A 23,581-nucleotide genomic window follows, 5' to 3' on the forward strand; every position below is an offset into this window, starting at 1 on the left:
TTGGAACAAAGGCAGGTGGAGACCAGTTGACGAATAAGTAAACAAATCAGCGGGGGGGCAATGGCCATGGAAATCGGGATGTGGAGATGCCGGCGTTGGACTGGGGTAAACACAGTAAGAACATAGAACATAGAAAGCCACAGCACAAACAGGCCCTTCGGCCCACAAGTTGCGCTGATCATATCCCTACCTCTAGGCCTATCTATAGCCCTCAATCCCATTAAATCCCATGTACTCATCCAGAAGTCTCTTAAAAGACCCCAACGAGTTTGCCTCCACCACCACCGACGTCAGCCGATTCCACTTGTTAAAGAAGTTTAACAACACCAGGTTAAAGTCCAACAGGTTTATTTGGTAGCAAAAGCCACACAAGCTTTCGGAGCTGCAAGCCCCTTCTTCAGGTGAGTGGGAATTCTGTTCACAAACAGGGCATATAAAGACACAGACTCAATTTGTGGAAATTCAAGGAAATCGGCCCATCCCCAGAAGACAAGAAGACTCATCCCACTAATGGGATACCATTCAGGAAGCTCCGAAGGGACATCAAAAGGACATTAAAATATCAATCAAGGCAGTTTCAGCCTTTTGCGTTTGGACTTGACTCAATTTAAACCCAGACTGCGGGTGATCGAAAGCCCATTGTCTTTGGAAGCATCTGCGGGGGCGGAGTCGATCGGACCCTTTTGAAAAGTCAAGACTTACAAGATACAGGTTCAAGGCAGAAGGAGTGCTTCAGTGCTTCAGGGCTTCAGGTCTCACAGGTACTGCAGAGTTGTTTTCAGAGTTGTGGTGCTTGAAAGCCGTTTTGGAAAAGTTAGCTGGAGAGTGTGGCTGTTCGAATGGGCAGAAGTCAAGATTAAAGAAAGCAGACAAGCAAGGCCAAGCTCCTCTTCCAGAATCGCAAACTCCCTGCACTAAGACGTTCGAGCTCACCACAAAGGAGGTGAGTCACCTTTTTGGACTGTGAGTATCCCAGCCAACCTTGTGAGGTTCCCGAAGATAGGATAGGGGTTGAGGGACAGGGGAGGGGTGGTGTATTGTAATTTTAAAGTTCAGTAATCTTGTTTGAACTGTGTAAAGTAAGATTTTACTTATGTCCGTTAGCATTTCTCCCATAGTGATAGCATAAAGCATAAGTTTTATTCATGTGTGGTGTGGCATTGGAGAGGTTGATTCTATTGTTAAATAAATCACTGTAAGTTTGAAACTCGTTTTGGAGTTTGTCTTGCCTCTTGTTCTCTCATCGACGCACTCTGGCGACGTCACAGTTTCAATATCCCTTACCATAAATCCGGAGTCCAGAACTGAGGGTGATCTGAGCGATTCAAACCCGCTCACTCCAGGGAGGCTGCTGGTCAGGAGATAAAGGATCAGAGTCTCTCTGTTTCTCTCTCTTGGGAACCCACTCGAGTGGTGTGGGTACAGGGTGGCTATTGTCCCACCGACAAGGGAGAGAATCACTCGGGCCTTGGTGGTGGTTTTGGGATGGCTGTGTGATATAAGAATCAGGCTACCGGTCAGGTATAAACGGTGAGCCTGGTTCAGCGCTCTCTCTCCTGCGGAGTTGCCCCAGTGCGGCATTCCCCAATCCTTTGAAATTTGTAGGAGAGAGACACTCACGGCTATCGGCAGACCCCCAAATACCGGCCCGCAAGTGGAGCAAAAAGAAAGATCCCGCGACAACAGACATCTCTAACCATCGCACTCCCTGAATATGGCACTAGAGAGCAGTATTTTACAGCCTCGCTCGTCCTGAAACCATAAAATCCCGCCCGAGGTCAACGGACCATTCCAAGTTCAGCCCCTCGCCCACTCCGGTTCCCTTGGCGGGTGGGGTGGTAAAATTCCAGCCAGTGTGTCAGTCTTGATTATTGGATTTTTTTTGGCATTTGAATGGACAGAGTGCAGAATGCCGCAGTTACAGAGGGCACTGGGTATCCTTGTACTTCTTCAGTTCTCTGCGCAAAGGCAGGTTTGACCCGCAGTGCTACAACCCCCACCACGGGTAAGGCATGGAGGCAGGTCCTGAACTTACCCAAGCTAGTCTGGTACCAACTCACACCAGCCATCCAGCTAAATGTGCAACTCTAAGAAGTCCAAGTTGCTGTGACTACGTACATGTTTACATGCATCTTGTAGTCTGGAGCAATGAATAACAATGGTAGAGGTTCCAATTTTCTTTCTATCAAACAGCTGAACAAGACTCTCTCCCACTCTTACCACATGTTGGAAGGATTTACAGGTTGATGCTCAACCCGTTTTATTGAGAATTAACCAGACGATGGACGGTGAGTATTCAAAACTACGCCTTTATTGCTTGTCCACAAGTAGAACAAACACAATGAGCCCAATTTTATTGTCAAGTTGCACTCGTTTTCAGGTGTGAAAGCTTGGTAAAGTCAGGCGTGAGATGAGTAGCGCAATCAGCGCCCGTCTCCGCACTGGTTCCCCCTTTACCAAGGCCCAAAAATGGCCGTGATCGAGACCATGCCCGAAACAGGCACGACGGTCATTTAAATGCATTTGCATGCATTTAAATTGACTTAATTGGCTGCATGCCCAACCTTACCGGCACTTCCCCCTTTACCACCGCGTTCGCCCATCCAGGATCGGCGTGAAACAGACATGCTCCACAAAAGTCCAATTCGGGCGCTCCAGTTAGTGAGGAGGTAAATGCCGAGCATCCAACGGCTCTCTGCGTGAGATCAGTGGGGGGGAAGGGGGGGGAAGGTGGGTCCGATGGCTCTCTGCTTGTGATCGGTGGGGTGGGAGGAAGGGGGGTCCGCTGCCACTCTGCCTCAGATTAGTGAGGGGGAAAGAGGGAGGCCGCTGCCACTCTGCCTGAGATCAATGAGTGTGAGGGGGGCGTTCCGCTGCCACTCTGCCTGAGGTCAGTGAGGGGGAAGGGGGGGTTCGCTGCCACTCTGCCTCAGATTAGTGAGGGGGAAAGGGGGAGGCTGCTGCCACTCTGCCTGAGATCGGTGGGAGGTAAGGGGGGGAGGGGCCCACGATTGGTGGGGAGATAAGGGGGTCGGTAATGTTGTGGGAGTGAGGCAATGTTCATCCCGGGAGGATATGGCAGGGGAGCCGCATTCTATTTTTTTTTCTGCGCATGCACGGTTGGAGGCGCCGATCGGAGCTGCAGGGTTTTGGGCGCGTTAAGCCCCGCCCACAGGCTTCTGCAGCGCGATTCGGAATTGCTGATATTTTTTCGGGCAGAGTGCGTATGGGGGCGCCAGAGAATGGGACTAAAACACCCCCAGTTTCAAGTCCACCCATCACTTCGTATCAAAATGGTAAAATAGGGCCCAGGGAATTCCATTGTGTTGTTCTTACAAAGTTCCGCAAAACAGTGTCATTTATAACACTTTTTAGCCAATGGGAGAGAACTCGCCAGTTAAAGTACCAATAGCCTTACAGTTTGGTGTGTACTTTCAGTTAATAGAATTCAGCATCATTTCAATCCTTCATTTGAATCTTATCACTTATACACATAGCTGTGTAGAATCTTTGACATTTTTAGCAGTCAATGTTTAGTAAACATCCTGATTTTCTTTAACCACAATCAACATTTGAAAAATACGGTGGTTTCTCAAGGACCCACTCATGCTCCAAAACAGACTCGGACCCTTCGCCTGCTAATGACTGCTTCCAACTTCCACAGTTTAGCCATACTGTGAACACATTTTACTGGCCGTCAAGGATTAGGAGCTGAACCTCGAGCTTCTGGCTCAGAAGCAGGTGCTTAGATACATAGAAGATAGGAATAGGAGGAGGCCATTCAGCCCTTTGAGCCTGCTCCGCCATTCAGTTCGATCACGGCTGATCGCCCAATTCAATAGTCTAATCCTGCTTTCTCCCCATAACCTTTGATCCCGTTCGCCCCAAGTGCTATATCCAGCTGCCTTTTGAATACATTCAATGTTTTGGCATCAACTACTTCCTGTGGAAATGAATTCCACAGACTCACCACTCTTTGGGTGAAGAAATGTCTCCTCACCTCCGTCCTGAATGGTCCACCCCAAATCCTCAGACTGTGACCTCTGGTTCTGGACTCCCCCACCATCGAGAACATCCTTTCTGCATCTACGCTGTCTAGTCCTGTTAGAATTTTATAAGTCTCTGTGAGATTCCCCCCTCATTCGTCTGAACTCCAGCGAAAACAATCCTAACTTAGTCAATCTCTCCTCATACATCAGTCCCACCATCCCCAGAATCAGCCTGGTAAACCTTCACTGCACTCTCTCAAGAGCAAGAACATCCTTCCTCAGAAAAGGAGACCAAAACTGCACACAATATTCGAGGTGTGGCCTCACCAAGGCCCTGTAAGATTGCAACAACACATCCCTGCTCCTGTACTCGAAACCTCTCGCAATGAAGGCCAACATGCCATTTGCCTTCTTTACCGCCTGCTGCACCTGCATGCTTACCTTCAGCGACTGGTGCATAAGGACACTCAGGTCCCATTGCACACTCCTCTGTCTCAATTCACAGCCATTCAGGTAATAGACACTGCCATTGTGCCAGGAGACCTTCTCAGCCTCGATAATTTGCTCAAATCCTCATTTAGATCTCAAACCCACAACCATCTCACTCACAGAAGAGGGTGTGTGGACTTTGTCAAGCTAATGCTTGGCAACTCAGAAGCAAATTACGACAAATGCTAGAAATGTCAGGTTGAAAAGGGAAAATAAAGGAAATAATCAGTGGGTCAAGCAGCATCTGTGGAAAGAGAAAGGAAGCTAACATTTCAGATCATTGATCTATCATCAGGGCTGGTAATGGATTTGAAATGTAACGGTTCTCAAGCAAGTTTGCAGACGACACAAAGGTTGGTGGATTTGCAGACAGCGATGAGGACCATCAGAGGAAACAGCCGGATATAGACCGGTTGGAGGCTTGGGTGGAGAGATGGCAGATAGAGTTTAACCTGGACAAATGTGAGGTTATGCATTTTGGAAGGTCTAATAAAGATAGGAAATATACAGTAAATGGCAGAACCCTTAAGAGTATTGATAAGCAGAGGGATCTGGGTGTACAGGTACACAGGTTAGTGACAGCGGCAATGCAGGTGGAGAAGGTAGTCAAGAAGGCATACAGCATGCTTGTTTTCATCGGCCGGGGCATTGAATTTAAAAATTGGCAAGTCATGTTGCAGCTTTATAGAACCTTGGTTAGGCCGCACTTGGAATATAGTGTTCAATTCTGGTCACCACACTACCAGAAGGATGTGGAGGCTTTGGAAAGGGTACAGAAAAGATTTACCAGGATGTTGCCTGGTTTGGAGTGCATTAGCTATGAGGAGAGATTGGAGAAACTTGGTTTGCTCTCACTGGAACGACAAAGGTTGAGGGGTGACCTGATAGAAGTCTACAAGATTATGGGGGGCATGGACAGAATGGATAGTCAGAAGCTTTTTCCCAGGATGGAATTACTAGATTTCAGGTGCAAGGGGCAAGGTTTAAAGGAGATGTACGAGGCAAAGATTTTTTACACAGAGGGTGGTGGGTGACTGGAAATTGCTACCAGGGGAGGTAGTGGAAGCAGATACGATCATGACTTTTAAGGGGCATCTGGACAAATACATGAATAGGATGGGAATGGAGGGATATGGTCCCCAGAAGGGTAGGGGGTTTTAGTTCAGTCGGGCAGCATAGTCGGTGCAGGCTTGGAGGGCCAAAGGGCCTGTTCCTGTGCTGTGATTTTCTCTGTTCTTTGTTCTTTATAAGGTAGGTCCATTCAAAAGTCTGACAACAGCAGGGAAGAAACTGCCCTTGAGTCGGTTGGTACATGTCCTCAGACTTTTGTATCTTTTTCCCGACGGAAGAAGGTGGAAGAGAGAATGTCCGGTGTGCGTGGGGTCCTTAATTATGTTGGCTGCTTTTCCGAGGCAGTGGGAAGTGTAGACAGAGTCAATGGATGGGAGGCTGGGAATAAGATGGGAATAGAGGGACACGGTCCCCGGAAGGGTAGGGGGTTTTAGTTAAGTCGGGCAGCATGGTCGGTGCAGGCTTGGAGGGCCGAAGGGCCTGTTCCTGTGCTGTAATTTTCTTTGTTCAAGTGGAGAGATAGGAAATGGGACGGGGCGGGGGGGGGGGGGGGGGGGGGGGGGGGGAGCGAGGGGATGAATGGCAATCGGGGTGGCAAACTGAAACCAGTGAAGGTGAATGAGGTAAAGCAGACAAGTGGAAGTTCCATTAACGGGAAGGACAGAACTTCTCCGAGGTGGGCATGACTCATGTTGACGTTTCAATTTGCCTGGGGTAGATTTAATTTGCTACGGCTGCTGTGGTCTGCTGCTACAGTGGATATAATGCTTAACTGACTCATGGGCACTGCTCTCCTGCAGTCTAAATTAGACAAACAGCGGTACAAAATCCGAGATGGGAGGACAGTTGCTGCTGTATTTTCTTTCAGTAAATTTACATGCCGCTTGCCAATGCCAAGAAGCACTCATCGTGAAGAGTCAGGTCAGGAGGCCGGGGAGAATTCAAGGGAACACATGACATGAAATAGAGGCTGCTTGTTAGAAACGCATTTCCAATTTTTAAAACAAGGCCCGTAATGCAGGAGCCTTTTAATTTAAAGATACGGCTATTCCAATAAAACACCTTTCCAGGGAATGCTCCTCTCAATAGGTTTTGGCAATGATCTTGGACAACCAATTGTGAGAATTTTAAAATTGCATTATGAAGGTCATTGAACTCTTAAGATTCAATGGAATTCTCTCAAAGAAGAAGCGCCGATTGGGGTATGGTTCTAACAGGATGTGAACAAGAGCAGGTTTCAATCTATTGGCCTTTTTAATACGACTCTTTCACGTTCAACTGGAACTATTCCAAGGGGCGATATCTTAAAATAGATTACAGTCATTTTAGCGCTGTCAATTCGAAACCTGTAGTTGATGCTGAAAACAACCAATTGCCATGTGGAAATAATTAAATATTGATTCTTTTTTAATGTCCTTTGACTTTTTCACTGATCAGAAGAGCAGGACAAAGACAGTAGAATATATGTGTGTCATCTTGGCACTGGTAATGAGCTTAACGGGAAAATCGCAGCTGCAACATTGGGGGAAAAAAAACATAGGTAGTTCCTTTCCCTCAGCGCACTGAGGTGACTGGCCACTGAGAGCAAAGGCTCCTTGTAAAGTGAGGGAATGGATCATTTAAGAAGATATTTCGCTCAACATGCAATGTGTAGCTTCCGACTATAAAGTCAGTCAGTCATATACATAACAGATCAGTTCACATTATCTGCCTCATCTGAATGAATCAAATCGCTAACATTCAGAACAATGCCAGTTTATCAACATTACACAGCTACTGTCTCAAGACCAAATAAAGATTTGCAGAATGGTAGGAAACATTCACTTAATAAATGGATATGATTTGATATAACACCTCTACTTGTTCAGAAGACTAAGGAAATTTGGCATGTCAGCCACGACTTTCATCTACTTTTGCAGATGCACCATAGAAAGCATTCTTTCTGGTTGTATCACAGCTTGGTATGGCTCCTGCTCTGCCCAAGACAGCAAGGAACTACAAAAAGGTCGTGAATGTAGGCCAATCCATCACGCAAACCAGCCTCCCATCCATTGACTCCGTCTACACTTCCCGCTGCCTCAGTAAAGCAGCCAGTATAATTAAGGACCCCACACACCCCAGACATTCTCTCTTCCACTTTCTTTCGTCGGGAAAAAGATACAAAAGTCTGAGGTCATGTACCAACTGACTCAAGAACAGCATCTTCCCTGCTGCTGTCAGACTTTTGAATGGACTTACCTCGCATTAAGTTGATCTTTCTCTACACACTAGCTATGACTGTAACACTACATTCTGCACTCTCTCCTTTCCTTCTCTATGAACGGTACGTTTTGTCTGTATAATGCGCAAGAAACAATACTTTTCACTGTATGTTAATACATGTGACAATAATAAATCAAATCAAATAACTGAGATTCCCTAATGAAGCAGCAGGGCTAGTTGTTGACATATCCTTGTACTTTCCCATTGCAGAGTGATGTGAAGTGGTGGTATATTTGATGATGTGGAGATGCCGGCGTTGGACTGGGGTAAACACAGTAAGAAGTTTAACACCAGGTTAAAGTCCAACAGGTTTATTTGGTAGCAAAAGCTACCAAATAAATCTGTTGGACTTCAACCTGGTGTTGCTAAACTTCTTACTGGGTATATTTGATAACAGATCAAGGGTGGAATTTTCTGGCCACACTCGTCTCAAGACCAGAAAATCCAGCCCAAAGTCAACAGACCTTTGCATGGTCCTGTCCCGCCCGCTACGATTCCTGTGTCGGGCAGAACAGGAAAATTCCACCCTAAGAGTTGGTCAGAGTGATGTGCCGATGAACTTGTTCACAGGCCACTCAGTATTGCAGCATCCCATGGGCTTTTGAAGGTGCAGAAACTGAGAAGGTGCGACCACTGGGAAAGGTAGAGTGAGAGTCTGGTGTTGGCGACGATGGAAGGAAGAAAGGATCAGCTCGGAGAAGGACTGGATGGGTGGATATTATCGGAAGCTGGGCGGAGGGTGGGATGACAGAGGGATGCGGAATTGGAGTGAACAGAGAGAAAGATGCCTACATCCGCCCCCCCCATGAACTATGGCTAATTATGGATGGGTGGATGGATTAACAGTTTGACTGGCCGCAAGTTGTAGATTGTGGGCTGGTGCTTGGAATGGGGTTCCCTGTCTATAAATTACTTGGAGATGCCGGCGTTGGACTGGGGTGGGCACAGTAAGAAGTCTCACAACTCCAGGTTACAGTCCAGTAGGCTTATTTGGAATCACGAGCTTTCGGAGCATTGCTCCTTCATCAGGTGAACTGGCAGTGTTGTGGGGGGGGGAAGTGGAGTGTTGGCATGTCCCATTGTCTGCACTGCCAATAGCTACCTGCCATTTTGATAGCCACATTCTTGGGCCATAGGTGCCAAATCTGCTTTGTCAGTTTTCTTCTTCCATATTTGCTTTCCCTCTAATATTCTGTTTTAACCATTCGCACATCTTTTGGGCCTCATAAATATCTTTCATCTCTCCAACTTGTGTTATCATGTCTCCTTTTGTCATTTGCTATTATTACTTCTGTCACTGAAGATGTAAATAGTACAATATTAAAGCGTCGCAACGACAGAGAGACCTGAGGCATTATGTACACAAATCCTTTAAGGTGGTAGGATAACTTCAAAAGGCTGTTTGAAAAAACACTGGGATTTTGAGTTTTATTAACAGAAGCTCAGAATACAAAAGCATCACTGTTGCAGAAAACCTTAATAAAATATTGGTTTGGGTGTTACAGGCCCGCAAGAAATATTCTGGAAGGCAATTGAATGGGAATGTAGGAATTGGCATGCCCGTTGCTGGTATTTTACCAGCAGAGGGTGGACATGTGGTCATGTCGAATTCTGCCAGTTTTGGAATGGCAGCTTTTGTGCCACTCGTGTGGAGTCTTCCAGATCAGTTGACCTGTGCGCCGGGGGGGGGGGCACCCTCAGCGACAAGGACCAACTCCTCGGAAACATCCCTCATTGCCCTTGTCAATGATACCACCTTACATTGCGCGATTGGCTTCTCGACAAGCCTGTCCCCCACTACTCTGGGTTGTGAGGCCTTCTCCATCGTGGCTGTTCCTGCATGGCTGCAGTCCCAGTTGTGGCCATCACTCCCCCATGCACTGCTGGGACTTAAGGGCTGATACCAGTTTTCTCATTGGCCAGCAGAAGAGATTTACTCGAATGCTATCGGGGTTGAGGGACGTCAGTTTCATGGAGACTTTGAAGAATAGAGTCGTAAAGTCATTACAGCACAGAATGAGGCTATTCAGCCCTTCAAGTCCATGCCCACTCTCTGTAGAGCAACCCAATCAGTCCTATTCCCCCCTCTGTCCCCATAGCTCGACAGGTTACGGTAGCACAGTGCGCAGTAGCACTGCGTAGCCACTGGTAGCACAGTGGTTAGCACTGCTGCTTCACAGCTCCAGGGACCCGGGTTCGATTCCCGGCTCGGGTCGCTGTCTGTGTGGAGTTTGCACATTCTCCTCGTGTCTGCGTGGGTTTCCTCCGGGTGCTCCGGTTTCCTCCCACAGTCCAAAGATGTGCGGGTTTGGTTGATTGGCCATGGCAAAATTGCCCTTAGTGTCCTGAGATGCGTAGGTTAGAGGGATTAGTGGCTAAAATATGTAGGGATATGGGGATAGGGCCTGGGTGGGATTGTGGTCGGTGCAGACTTGATGGGCCGAATGGCCTCTTTCTGTACTGTAGGGTTTCTATGATTTCAGCTGCATATCCAATTTCTTTTGATCGTCTCCAGTTCCACTAACCTTGTAGGCACCAAGTTCTAGGTCATTGCCATTCGCTGAGTAAAAATGTTCTTCCTCAGATCATCCCACTATCTCTTGCCCAAAGCTTTAGATCTACCTCCCCTGATTCTTGTACTTGCAACTAATAGTGACAGATTTTTTGGGTCTACCTTATCTAACCCTGAGATAGTTTTGGTCTCCTCCTTCAGATCTCTTCTCAACCACCTTTGTTCCAAGGGAAACAACCCCAACTTCCCCAACCTAACCTTATAGTCAAAATCCTCCATCACCAGAATCTTTTCACCCTGTCAAGGGCCTTCACATTCCTTCCAAAGGTGCGGTGACCAGAAATGGATATGGTGCTCCAGTCCATCGAATCATAGAGTCCCTACAGTGCAGAAGGAGGCCATTCAGCCCATCAAGTCTGCACCGACCACAATCCCATTCCTGTAACCCCACATATTTACCCTGCTAATCCCCCTGACACTAAGGGGTAATTTAGCACAACTTTGGAGAGCGGGAGGAAACCGGAGCACCCAGAGGAAATCCGCGCAGACACGGGGAGAACACGCAAACTCCACACAGACAGTGACCCGAGCTCAGAATTGAACCCAGGTCCCTGGCGCTGTGAGGCAGCCGTGCTAACCACTGTGCTGCCTAATTAGTTGCGGCCTAACCAATTTTATGGAAGTTCATCATAACTTCCCTGCTTTTGTTCTCATTAACTTTATGAAGTCCAAGGTCTCACATGCTTTGCTACCTAACCTTCCAGTCTATTCTACCCCCTTCAAAGATTTATGCAGATGAGCTGCCAGTAACCTCTGTCCCTTAGGCCTGAGTCATCATGTGTATATTGTGTCCCCTTAATCCTTCTGCCAAATTGCCTCCTCTCACACTCCTGCATTAAAATCCATCTGTCCCTTGTCTGCCCATTCTAACTGGCTCTATGTGTTCTTTTGCAGTCAATTGTCATCGTCCACACTGATTGCCTCCAATTCCTTCTTGAAATCACACAACGTTTTGGCTTCAGCTACTTTCTGTGGTAGTGAATTCCACACATTCACCACCCTCTGGGTGAAAAAACATTTCCTCACCTCAGTCCTAAAAGGTTTACTCCTTATCCTCAAACTATGACCCCTAGTTCTGATCTCCCCCACCATTGAGAATATTCTTTCTGAATCAACCCTGTCTAATCATGTTAGAATTTTATCAGTAGTTATGAGATCCCCTCTTGCTCGTCTAGACTTCAATGAATATAATCCTAACCGACTTAATCTCCTCATATGACAGTCCTGCCATTTCAGGAATCAGTCTGGTAAACCTTCGCTGTACTCCCTCTGTGACAAGAACATCCTTCCTCAGACCAGGACACCAAAACTGCACACAATACTCCAGGTATGGCCTCACCAACACCCTATACAATTGCAGTAAAACATCCCTATCCTTATACTCAAATCCTCTCGCTATGAAGGCCACCATTCCATTTGTCTTCTTTACTGCCTGCTGTACCTGCGCGCTTACTTTCAGAGACTGATGCACAAAGACGCCAAGGTCTCGCTGAGTTTCCACCTCTCTCAATTTCCACCAATTCAAATAATAATCTGCCTTCCTATTTTTACTACCTCACATTTATCCACATTATACTGCATCTGTCATCCATATGCCCATGCACTCAGCCTGTCCAAATCCTGCTGAAGCATCTCTGCATCCTCCTCACAGCTCACCCTTCTACCCAACTTTGTATTATCTGCAAATCTGGAAATAATACATTTAGTTGCCTCTTCCAAATCATTAATATACAATGTGAACAGTTGGGGTCCGAGCGCAGATCCCTGCAGTGCCCCACTAACCACTGCCTGCCAATCGGAAAAAGATTCATTTATTCCAACTCTTTGCTTCCTGTCTACTAACCAGGAGGCACAGTGGCACAGTAGTTAGCACTGCTGCTTCACAGCGCCAGAGACCGCGGTTCGATTCCCCGCTTGGGTCACCTGTTTGTTTGGAGTTTGCAAGCTCTCCCCATGTCTACGTGAGTTTCCTCCAGATGCTCCAGTTTCCTCCCACACTCTGAAAGAAGTGCTGGTTAGGTGCATTGACCTGAATAGGTGCCGTACTGTGGCAACTAGAGGAATTTCACAGTAACTACGTTACAGTGTCAATATAAGCCTTACTTGTGACTAATAAATAAACTTTTAAAACTTTAAGCTTTCTATCCATCTCAAGGCAGTGCTAGCAATCCCATGCGCTTTAACCTTACACAGTAATCTGCTATGTGAGATTACGTTGAAAGCCTTCTGAAATCTAAATAAACCACATCTATCATTCTCCCTGGTTAATTCTACTAGTTACATCCTCAGAGGATTCCATTAGATTTGTCAAGCATGATTTCCCTTTCGTAAATCCATGCTGACTTTGTCCGATTATACCACTGCTTTCCAAATGCTGTGCTTGCAACTTCCCTACTACTGACGTTAGCCATGATGTGGAGATGCCGGCGTTGGACTGGGGTGGGCACGGTAAGAAGTCTCACAACACCAGGTTAAAGTCCAACAGGTTTATTTGGAACCACGAGCTTTCGGAGCGCTGCTCCTTCATCAGGTGAGTGGAGAGGTTGATTCACAAACACGGCATATATAGGCAAAGACAAAATTACAAGGTAGTGGTTGGAATGCACGCCTTTACAAGTAATCAAGTCTTTACCGGTACAGACAATACGAGTGGAGAGAGGGACAATCACAGGTTAAAGAGGTGTGAGTTGTCTCAAGCCAGGACAGTTAGTAGGATTTTGCAAGCCCAGGCCAAATGATGGGGGTTACATGTAGTGTGACATTGACCCAAGATCCCGGTTGAGACTGTCCTCATGCGTACAGAACTTGGCTATCAGTTTCTGCTCGGCGATTCTGCATTGTTGTGTGTCTTGAAAGCCGCCTTGGAGAATGATTACCCGAAGATCAGAGGCTGAATGCCCGTGACTGTTGAAGTGTTCCCCCGACTGGAAGGGAACACTCCTGCCTGGCGATTGTCACATGGTAACCTGGTGTTGTGAGACTTCTTACTGACGTTAGGCTCACTGGTCTATAGTTCCCTGTTTTCTCTCTACCTCCCTTTCTGAATTGATGAAAGAGGTCATGTTACTTGCTTGATTGAAGGGCTGGTATAGGTATAATGGGTTGAATGGTCTCCTTCTGCATCCTATCATTCTATAATTCAATCATCTTTTGTTTTCCACTTAATTACTGTTGAGATTATTCCTTATCTTTCTCTTGTGCGTGCGGTCATCTCATGCTAAGCACCTTCTTCCTGCAGATGAACTATTAATCATATATATGCTACAAATTGGTCAGAAGACCTGGGACATTAACCTCAGCTTTATGTCTCCAAAACTGCCTGACCTGTTGAATGTTTCCAGCAGATTTTTGTTCTTATTCACAGCGATTCCAATTACTGTGCAAATTGCATTCCTTGCACCCCGCTCCACTTGCTACACGCTTCACAGCATCGCAGAACCAGAACAGGTGATGTTTACTCGAAAATACTGCAAATGAGAGATAGCTGCCACGATTTGAGGAAGCTACTAATTAAAATAACAAAGAGACTCCCACATGCTGTGGACTTGCTAATTAAGATGCTGGCAGCCCTGTAACTCCCTGGAAACTCTGTGTTCCTCCAGCTCAGTAGAAAGAGGAGCACTGGTCCCAGATATGTGTGGGCCCCCCGGTTCATATGAAAAGCCTTGAGGTCAAAGGAGGCCCATGTCTATGGACCCGATTTTACCATCAAGTTACACCTGTTTTCGGGCACGAAAACTTGGTAAAGTCGGGCGCAAGGCGAGTAGTGCAATCCGTGCCCGCCTCCGCGCCGGTTGCCCCTTTACCAAAGCCCAAAAATGGCCGCGATCGGGACCGCGCCCGAAATGGGCGAGATGGCCATTTAAATGCACTTGCATGAAATTCAATTGACTTAATGGACTGCACACCCAACCTTACCGGCACTCCCACCTTTCGCCCATCCAGAATCGGCATGAAACAGACATGCTGTACAAAAGGCCGATTCGGGCTCTCCAGTGAATGAGGAGGTATGTGCCCAGCGTCCGACGGCTCTCTGCTTGAGATCAGTGGGGGGGGAGGCGGGGGGGGGGGGGGGGGGGGGGAGTGGAGGTCCACTGCCACTCTGCCTGTGATCAGTGAGGAAGAAGGGTGTTCCTCTCACTCTGCCTGAGATCAGTGAGGGGGAGGGGGGTTCCCCTGCCACTCTGCCTGAGATCAGTGAGGGGGTGGGGGGTTCCCCTGCCACTCTGCCTGAGATCAGTGAGGGGGAAGGGGGTTCCCCTGCCACTCTGCCTGAGATCAGTGAGGGGGAAGGGAGGGTCCGCTGCCACTCTGCCTGAGATTGGTGGGGGGAAGGGGGGGGGGTCCACTGCCACCCTGCCTGTGATCAGTGGGGGGGAAGAGGGGGAGGGGCCCCCAATCATTCTGGGTGACAGAGGGGGTGGGGGGATAAGGACGTCAGTAATGCTGTGGGGGTGGGGCAATGTCTGTGGGGGTCAGGGGGAGGCATTATCTGGCCTGGGAGTGATGTGGCGGGGAGCCGCATTCTATCATTTTTTTTTCTGCGCATGCGCAGTTGGAGGCGCCAATCAGAGCTGCCGGATTTTGGGCACATTAAGCCCCGCCCACAGGCTCCGGAATTGCTGATATTTTTTCAGACATTTCCTATCCACTATCGCGGTGAAACATCCCCTTTTGCTAATAACTTGATGCAAAATCCTTTTCAGTGCATGTCAATGGCCCATTTCCCAGCCTTGTGATTTTGCTTTAATTCTTTTATCCAAGCCATTTTGCATTTAACATCATTTGTGCCTCCTGGATGTGCAGAGTTGCAGCAGAGTGGACACCCAACAGGTGGAAAAAGAAGCAGGGGGTGTCAGCCAAAGAAGACTTGGCGCAGTACATTAAAGGAGGGCCTTCAGAGACAGGACACCACCTGGGCTGGAGCAGAAGAGATTGCAATGTATCAGGGCCAGTGGCAGAGTCTTGCTGCCCAGTGTCCCACACAGGACCAGAGGAACAAAGATTAATTTAATAATTCTTCACAATGAAATATAAAGAAAATCATGGAAGCGTAATTAGGATTGGATCTGGTGGGGCAGTGGAATTTGAATATCTGTCAGGGGAACACCAGAACTGGGTTAGCACAAACTGGACAATAGCATTTTCATTGGGGTCTTACAAAGGAGCTAAGATCCCATTGGAATCCCGCATCGTTCAGTGTTATAACTGTGCCACACTGCCACGTATTAACAAGCTCCTTAAATACAAAGCAATGTTCAGCCTATTTTTAGTATCAATTCATTATATTGCCGAGAGCCTGCAGCTGTAAGTGGAATATGTAAGCAAGTGGAGAGTCGAAAATTAATCCCCATCAAAGGTTTGCACGTGTCAGAACCTTAATAAAATCTATGAAGGTCGGAGAAGGAGGGACTGGAGATGAGATACTTAAGAAATGGTCCGGGGACAAGTTGTAGCCTGTTCACATTTCACTTGTAGGCCTTAGTAGATTTGTCATCCAATGTATTTTTGGCTCAGTTGACTTTGGGCCAGGGATTCAGTACTGTGCATTGCCCTCAGAGAGAACATTGGCGAATGCATGTTATGAGGAACGGGGGCCATTGCTGGTGCCTCCATTAAAGGTGGAGTTCCTCTCTCTCCGTCCCATCCGTGTTCCCATTGGAAAGGTTGCCAAGGTTTCTACATCGGAAAGCAGGAATTCTGCTAGTGGGGAAAGAAAGACTTGTGTTTATATAGCACCTTTCGCAACCACTGGAACTCTCAAAGCACTTTTCAGCCAACAAGATACTTTTGAAGTCCAGTCACCGAAGTGAGGCAGGAAGTGTGGCCACCAATTTGCACAGAGCAAGCTCCCACCAACAGCAATGTGATAGTGACCCCATTATCCAGATCCTGTGTTGTCAGTTGAGGTACAAATATTGGCCAGGACACAACTCCCCTGGTCTTCTTTGAGATAGTGCCATGAGATCTTTCACACCCACCTCAGCAGGCAGATGGAGCCTTAGTTTAACATCTCACAGCACCTCCAAGAGTGCAACACTCCAGAGGCATTGCACTGGAATGTTAGCCTGGACTTCTGTGCTCAAGTCCTGGAGTGGGACTTGAAATCAGAACCTTGTGATTCAGAGATATAGAAACATAGAAACATAGAAGATAGGAGCAAGAGGAGGCCATTCAGCCCTTTGAACATGCTCCGCCATGATCATGGCTGATCGTCCAACTCAATAGCCTAATCCTGCTATCTCCCCATAACCTTTGATCCCATTCGCCACAAGTGCTATACCTAGCCATCTCTTGAATATATTCAATGTTTTGGCATCAACAACTTCCTGTGGTAATGAATTCCACAGGCTCACCAATCTTTGGGTGAAGAAATGTCTCCTCATCTCCGTCCTAAATGGTCTATCCTGAATCCTCAGATTGTGACTCCTGGTTCTGGACATGCCCACCTTCGTCGAGAACGTTATTAACGCTACCAACTGAACCATGGAATCATAGCCCAAGGATTCCAATGTGGAGCATGTTGGACCATCTGTTTTATCATCAACTTTTACAGATGCACCATAGAAAGCATTCTTTCTGGTTGTATCACAACTTGGTATGGCTCCTGCTCTGCCCAAGACCGCAAGGAACTACAAAAGGTCGTGAATGTAGCCCAATCCATCACACAAGCCAGCCTTCTATCCATTGACACTGTCTACACTTCCCGCTGCCTCGGAAAAGCAGCCAGCATAATTAAGGACCTCATACACCCCAGACATTCTCTCTTCCACCTTCTTCTGTCAGGAAAAATATATAAAAGTCTGAGGTCACGCACCAACCGACTCAAGAATAGCTTCTTCCCTGCTGCCGTCAAACTTTTGAATGGATTTACCCAGCATTAAGCTGATGTTTCTCTCCACCCTAGCTATGACTATAACACTACATTCTGCACTCTCTCGTTTCCTTCTCTATGAACGGTGTGTTTTGTCTGTATAGCACGCAAGAAACAATACTTTTCACTATATACTAATACATGTAACAATAATAAAGCAAATCAAATCAAATCAAATCAGAAAATCTCAATCCCTACCAAACAAAACTCTGGATGGGATTTTCCAGCCGTGCTCACACCAAGACTGGAAAATTACGCCCGAGGTTCTTTGCATGGTTTGGGTCTCACCTGCTATGATTCCCATGGTGGGCAGGATGGGGAAATTCTGCCCTCTCTCTGGGGGACAGGGATAGTTTTGCCTTGCCCGTTTTACCATGTCAGCGATAAATTCCGCAGTTTTCTCAGCACTCTCCTTGGTCACCAGATCAATTTGCGAAATGTCTGCCATTATCACAATGACCTTTTGAGTGTTGACTTGGCATCCGACGTACATAAAAAGGAAAATGATAACAGAGGTAAGCAGCTAACAACTAAATTATCCTTAAACTAAAACCACTACAAAAAAAAATGCGCACTTAAATTCAGGAAAACAAATGTCAGATTGGGATATATTCACCGGTGCATAGAGTAATGTGGATACTGCAGGCTGAATTTTAATGTGGGAGAGTGTGTGGGTTTGCGAATGTGTGTCTGGGGGTGGCAGAGGGGGTGGTTTAAACCAGGGAATTCAACCTGCGGCACCTCACCGCAGTGAGTGAGGCTGCGTGCAAGTAACGCCCTTCGGAGAGGCGGGTTGTCCATTTCAAAATGTTAATCAGTCAATTAGATTGCAATTCAACTATAGATTCACAGGTTTCACAGATTTCCTGGGTCTCGCCAATGAAGACAAAGGTGAGTGAGGACACAACAGCAATTGGGACATGACAGTAAATGATGCCAATAAAATGCTGAAAGCTTGTAGCTGCTTTCTTACCTGTTTGTGACAAAGGGATTGTTCACAGTGTTCATGCTGAGAGGTTCACATCACGCACTCCTGAGGTTTAACCACCACGTTGGAGGTTTATGCATCTGCTTTGGACTTATGAGCTTAGATGTCACAGCTCAGATGTGGAGATGCCGGCGTTGGACTAGGGTATGCGCACAGTACGACACCAGGTTAAAGTCTAACAGGTCTATTTGTTAGCACGAGCTTTTGGAGCGCTGCTCTTTCATCAGCTAAGTGGGAGTCGGGTTCACAAAAAGGGCATAGAGATGTGTCTTTATATGCCCTGTTTGTGAACCCAACTCCCACTCACCTGATGAAGGGGCAGCGTTCTGAAAGTTTGTGCTACCAAATAAACCTGTTGGACTTTAACCTGGTGTTGTGCGACTTCTTACTGTGCTCACAGCTCAGGGTGACTGTTCCTCATGCTGTGCTGCATTGGACCTCAGCTTTTTAAAGTTTATTTATTAGTATCACAAGTAGGCTTACATTAACACTGCAATGAAGTTACTGTGAAAATCCCCTAATCGCCGCACTTTGGCACCTGTTCGGGTACACTGAGGGAGAATTTAGCACGGCCAATGCACCTAACCAGCACGTCTTTTGGACTGTGTGAGGAAATCGGAGCACTTGGAGGAATCCCACGCAGACACGGTGAGAACATGCAGACTCTGCACAGAGAGTGACCCAAGCCAGGAATCGAACCCGGGTCCCCGGCACTGTGAGGCAGCAGTGCTAACCACTGTGCCACCGTGCCGCCCTCAGCTTGGGACTGAAATTATCCACAGCACTAACAGGAGCAGGAGCTGTAACAGATTCTGCATCCAAATTCTTATAGGTTGCAGCTTCAGAAGCTCAATCTCAAACAATGCAATAATGTGTTCTGAAATTAACAGATTTTTTCAAAACAAAGGAGTGAATTTTCCCATTCTGCCCACCACGGGAATCAGAGTGGGTGAGTGCCAGACCATGGAAAGGACCTTTGACCTCGGGCGGGATTTTACGGCTTTGGAACAAGCACGGCCATAAGATCCCATCCCAAGGCCAAGATGTGGAATCATACTGAGTTACACAAACCTGCATGAAATGAATGAAATACACGATTCTACATAGTGGGGTTGCTATGTGGATATTTTTATATTTCTGTGTTGATGTATATATTCTGTATAGGTCAGGGTAAGCTATGTCTGGGTATGTCCACAACTGATCAAAGGTGAGGTTGTTGGGGTCAGATTGTCCATGGAATCTAAGGGATGAAAGATTAAAGGTGTTATCTTCTATCATTTTGTAATGAGACCTTATAGTCTCGAAAACAGATTTGGTCTGAAATTTGCATTGGGAGATAAGTTTTGATTAGATCTGAAATTTGCATTTGGAGATAAGTTTTGAAATTGAATAGTAGCTGCTGCATTTCAAAGGGATCTCAAAGTGACAAAGAACATTTGCATTTTACAGGAGATCTGTGAGTAAACAGGGACATGCCCTTTAAATTTCATTGCCCTGAAATGGAGGTAAAATAGGAACATGAAAGTTTTGACATTTGGGAATCTAAGTTTTCAGAGGGATATCTGAAAACAATGGAAAATTAACATGTGAGGGGTGAAATGTTATTTATGAAAATGGGTTTTTAGCTGTCGTGAGTTGCTGTCAAGGGAAGTCCCTTTGAAAGCCAACTCCTATGTTTTGGAGTGTGCTCAAAGGCCGTGAAAATATTTTGAATGAAGAAAACTTATCTCCAAATGCAAATTTCAGACCTAACCTGTTTTCGATGAAGTTAGGGCTCACTGTAAGGTCTCATTACAAAATGAAAGAAGATAACACCTTTACTCTTTCATCCCTTAGATTCCAATTTTGGTCCTGGAGAACATCGATCCTGTTTTGAAACTCGCCTCATATCGGCATGGATTAGTTCCGGGAAGTCCTAGATCGTACTTGTGTTTAAATTGCAACATTTCCCAGATTTAATGGTTAAGAATCTATCAGCACTGTTGCCAAATTTATGTGTGCTTTTGATCAATGGTATGATGCACGGTATGCTTTGTCTGTTTAGCACAAAAGAAACAATACTTTGTACTGTATACTAATACATGTGGCAATAATAAATCAAACCAAATCAATCAAATAAATCAAATATAAAGCAGGTTGGTATTTGTTTGATTTGGTTTGATTTGACTTATCATTGTCACATGTATTAGTTAGCAATGAAAAGTATTGTTTCCTGCGCACTATGTAGACGAAGCATACCGTACGTAGAGAAGGAAAGGAGAGAGTGCAGAATGTAATGTTACAGTCATAGCTAGCGTGCAGAGAAAGCTTAATATATGATCTCATGTTGAGGTCAAAAAGGAGGAGGTATTGGGGTTCTTGAGAAACATTAAGGTAGACGAGTCCCCAGAGCCTGATGGGATATACCCCAGAATACTGAGAGAGGCAAGAGAGGACATTACTGGGGCCTTGAGAGAAATCTTTGTATCCTCACTGGCTACATGGGAGGCCCCAGAGGATTGGAGAACAGCCAATGTTGTTCCTTTGTTTAAGAAGGGCAGCAGGAATAATCCAGGTAATTACAGGCCGGTGAGCCTTACGTCAGTGGTAGGGAAATTATTGGAGAGGATTCTTCAAGAGAGAATTTACCCCCACTTGGAAATAAGTAGACGGATTAGCGAGAGGCAACATGCTTTTGTGATGTTTTGGGAGGTCGTGTCTCACTAACATGATCGGGTTTTTCGAGGAAGTGACGAAGATGATTGGGCAGTGGGTGTTGTCTACATGGACTTCAGTAAGGCCTTTGACAAGGTCCCTCATGGCAGACTGGTGCAGAAGGTGAAGTCGCATGGGATCGGAGGTGAACTAGCAAGGTGGATACAGAACTGGCTCGGTCATAGAAGTGGAGATGCCGGCGTTGGACTGGGGTAAGCACAGTAAGAAGTCTCACAACACCAGGTTAAAGTCCAACAGGTTTATTTGGCAGCACAAGCTTTCGGAGCACTGCTCCTTCATCAGGTGAGTGAGGACTTGTGTTCACAAACAGGGCATATACAGACACAAACTCAATTTACAAAATAATGGTTGGAATGCGAGTCTTTACAGGTAATCAAGTTTTAAAGGTGAGTGGAGAGAGGGTTAAGCACAGGTTAAAGAGATGTGTGTTGTCTCCAGCCAGGACAGTTAGTGAGATTTTGCAAGCCCAGGCAAGTCGTGGGGGTTCCAGATAGTGTGACATGAACCGGGATCTTGGGTTCGGTCTTGGGCAGAGCAGGAGCCATACCAAGCTGTGATACAACCAGAAGGATTGCACAGTTAGCTACATAGCAGGGTAACGCTATGTCGGGGAGTCCTAAAGATGTGATAATGCAGTCTTCCTCTTTCAATAACTGCTCAGTACCATTTGGGTAAATTTCCTTTGTCAGCCACACTTGAAGAATTGCTAAACTGTTTCCAAGAACAGATGAAATGTTTTGCTGCACTATCAAGCTGTCTACCTTTTATCTTCATATTGAAAAATCCCACCAGATGCGCATTTTCAAATATCATATTCTGTCACACAGCACTGGGTCAAACTGATTTCCAAATATGTTTTTCGACCGTATATCACAGAATTGAATTCCCTCACCCGAAATACAAATTAGCAACAACACATCTTAATTATCATTAGCTGCAGACAGTATAACATAACGGGTGGAATTATGATGTTTATAGACCCATACCTTGGAGACTGATTGCTGCACTGAGTTGTGTTCCATTGCTGATATACTGCATCACACATCTGGTGGGTACAGCGGCAATGGATTTTCAATGATTTATCATGCTCACAAACCACGACAGGATTTACAAATGCATCTATTGAATCAAACACGTGGAAGGCCACTACTCCAAGCGTTGTGTGAAAATTCTGCCCCAGCTTCCCACTCCCAGTCATTCAGTTGATGCGACATTCCTGTCTCCAAGTCAGAAGGTTCAATTCCCTCTCCAGAAGGGTAGCATGGTGGCACAGTGGTTAGCACCGCTGCCTCACAGCACCAGGGACCCGGGTTCGATTCCAGACTGTCTGTGCGGAGTCCGTACATTCTCCCCATGTCTGCATGGATTTCCTCTTGGTGCTCCGGCTTCCTCCCAGAGTCCAAACGTGCACGTTAGGTGGATTGACCATGCTCAATTGCCTCTTAGTGTCAGGGGGGGTTAGCGGGAGTTACGGGGATGGGGACTGGGTGGGATTGTCGTTGGTGCAGGCTCGATGGGCCAAATGACTTCTTCCTACACTGTGGGGATTCTATGATTCTAAGTTTAAGTGTGTCCTCTGGGTTGATAGGCGGCACGGTGGCACAGTGGTTAGCACTGCTGCCTCACAACGCCAGGGACCCGGGTTCGATTCCCAGCTTGGCTCACTGTCTGTGCAGAGTCTGCACGTTCTCACCATGTCTGCGTGGGTTTCCTTTGGACGCTCCGGTTTTCTCCCACAATCTGAAAGACGTGCTGGTTAGGGTGCATTGACCATACTAAATTCTCCCTCAGTGTACCCGAACAGGCGCCGGAGTGTGGCGACTCGGGGATTTTCACAGTAACTTCACTGCAGTGTTAATATAAGCCTACTGCAGAGGCTAATAAACAAACTTAAAATAAAACAGTGCCATACTGCGGAAGCCTGAACTGTTGTAGGTGCTGGTTTTGAGATGATTTGTTGGGGCTCTGTCTTCCCTCTCAGGCTGACATTAAAGATCCTGCTATTTCAAAGGACAGGGGAGACCTCTCCCTCTGTTTCTTATTTATTCTCTCCTGGGATATTGGCCTAGCTGACAAGGCCAGAATTTATTGATGATCCCTAGCTGCCCTTAAGTGGCTTGAACTGAAGACAGTTAAGTGTCAACCACATTAGAATCATAGAATCCTTACAATGCAGAAGGAGACTATTTGGCCCATCAAGTCTGCACCAACTCTCCGAAAGAGCATCTTACCCAGAATCACCCCTCCGCCCTATCCCCGTAAGCTTACACATTTCCCACGGCTAATCCCCCTAACCTATACATGTTGGGACACTAAGGGCCAATTTAGCATGGCCAACCCACCTAACCTACACATCTTTGGACTGTGGGACGAAACCGGAGCACCTGGAGGAAACCCACGCAGACACGGGGAGAAAGTGCAATCTCCTCACAGACAGTGACCCGAGCCGGGAATCGAACCCGGGTCCCTGGCGCTGTGAGGCAGCAGTGTTAACCACGGTGCCACTGTGCCACCACAATCATTGAGCAGATTATACATGACAGCACCTTCCCTATCACTATGCTACAGCGGAAATGCTGAAGAAATACTTCACAGCTGGAATTTTCTGGTCCCGTACTCCC

Source organism: Mustelus asterias, chromosome 9 (genome assembly GCF_964213995.1).
Source record: "Mustelus asterias chromosome 9, sMusAst1.hap1.1, whole genome shotgun sequence".
Taxonomy (NCBI): Eukaryota; Metazoa; Chordata; class Chondrichthyes; order Carcharhiniformes; family Triakidae; genus Mustelus; species Mustelus asterias.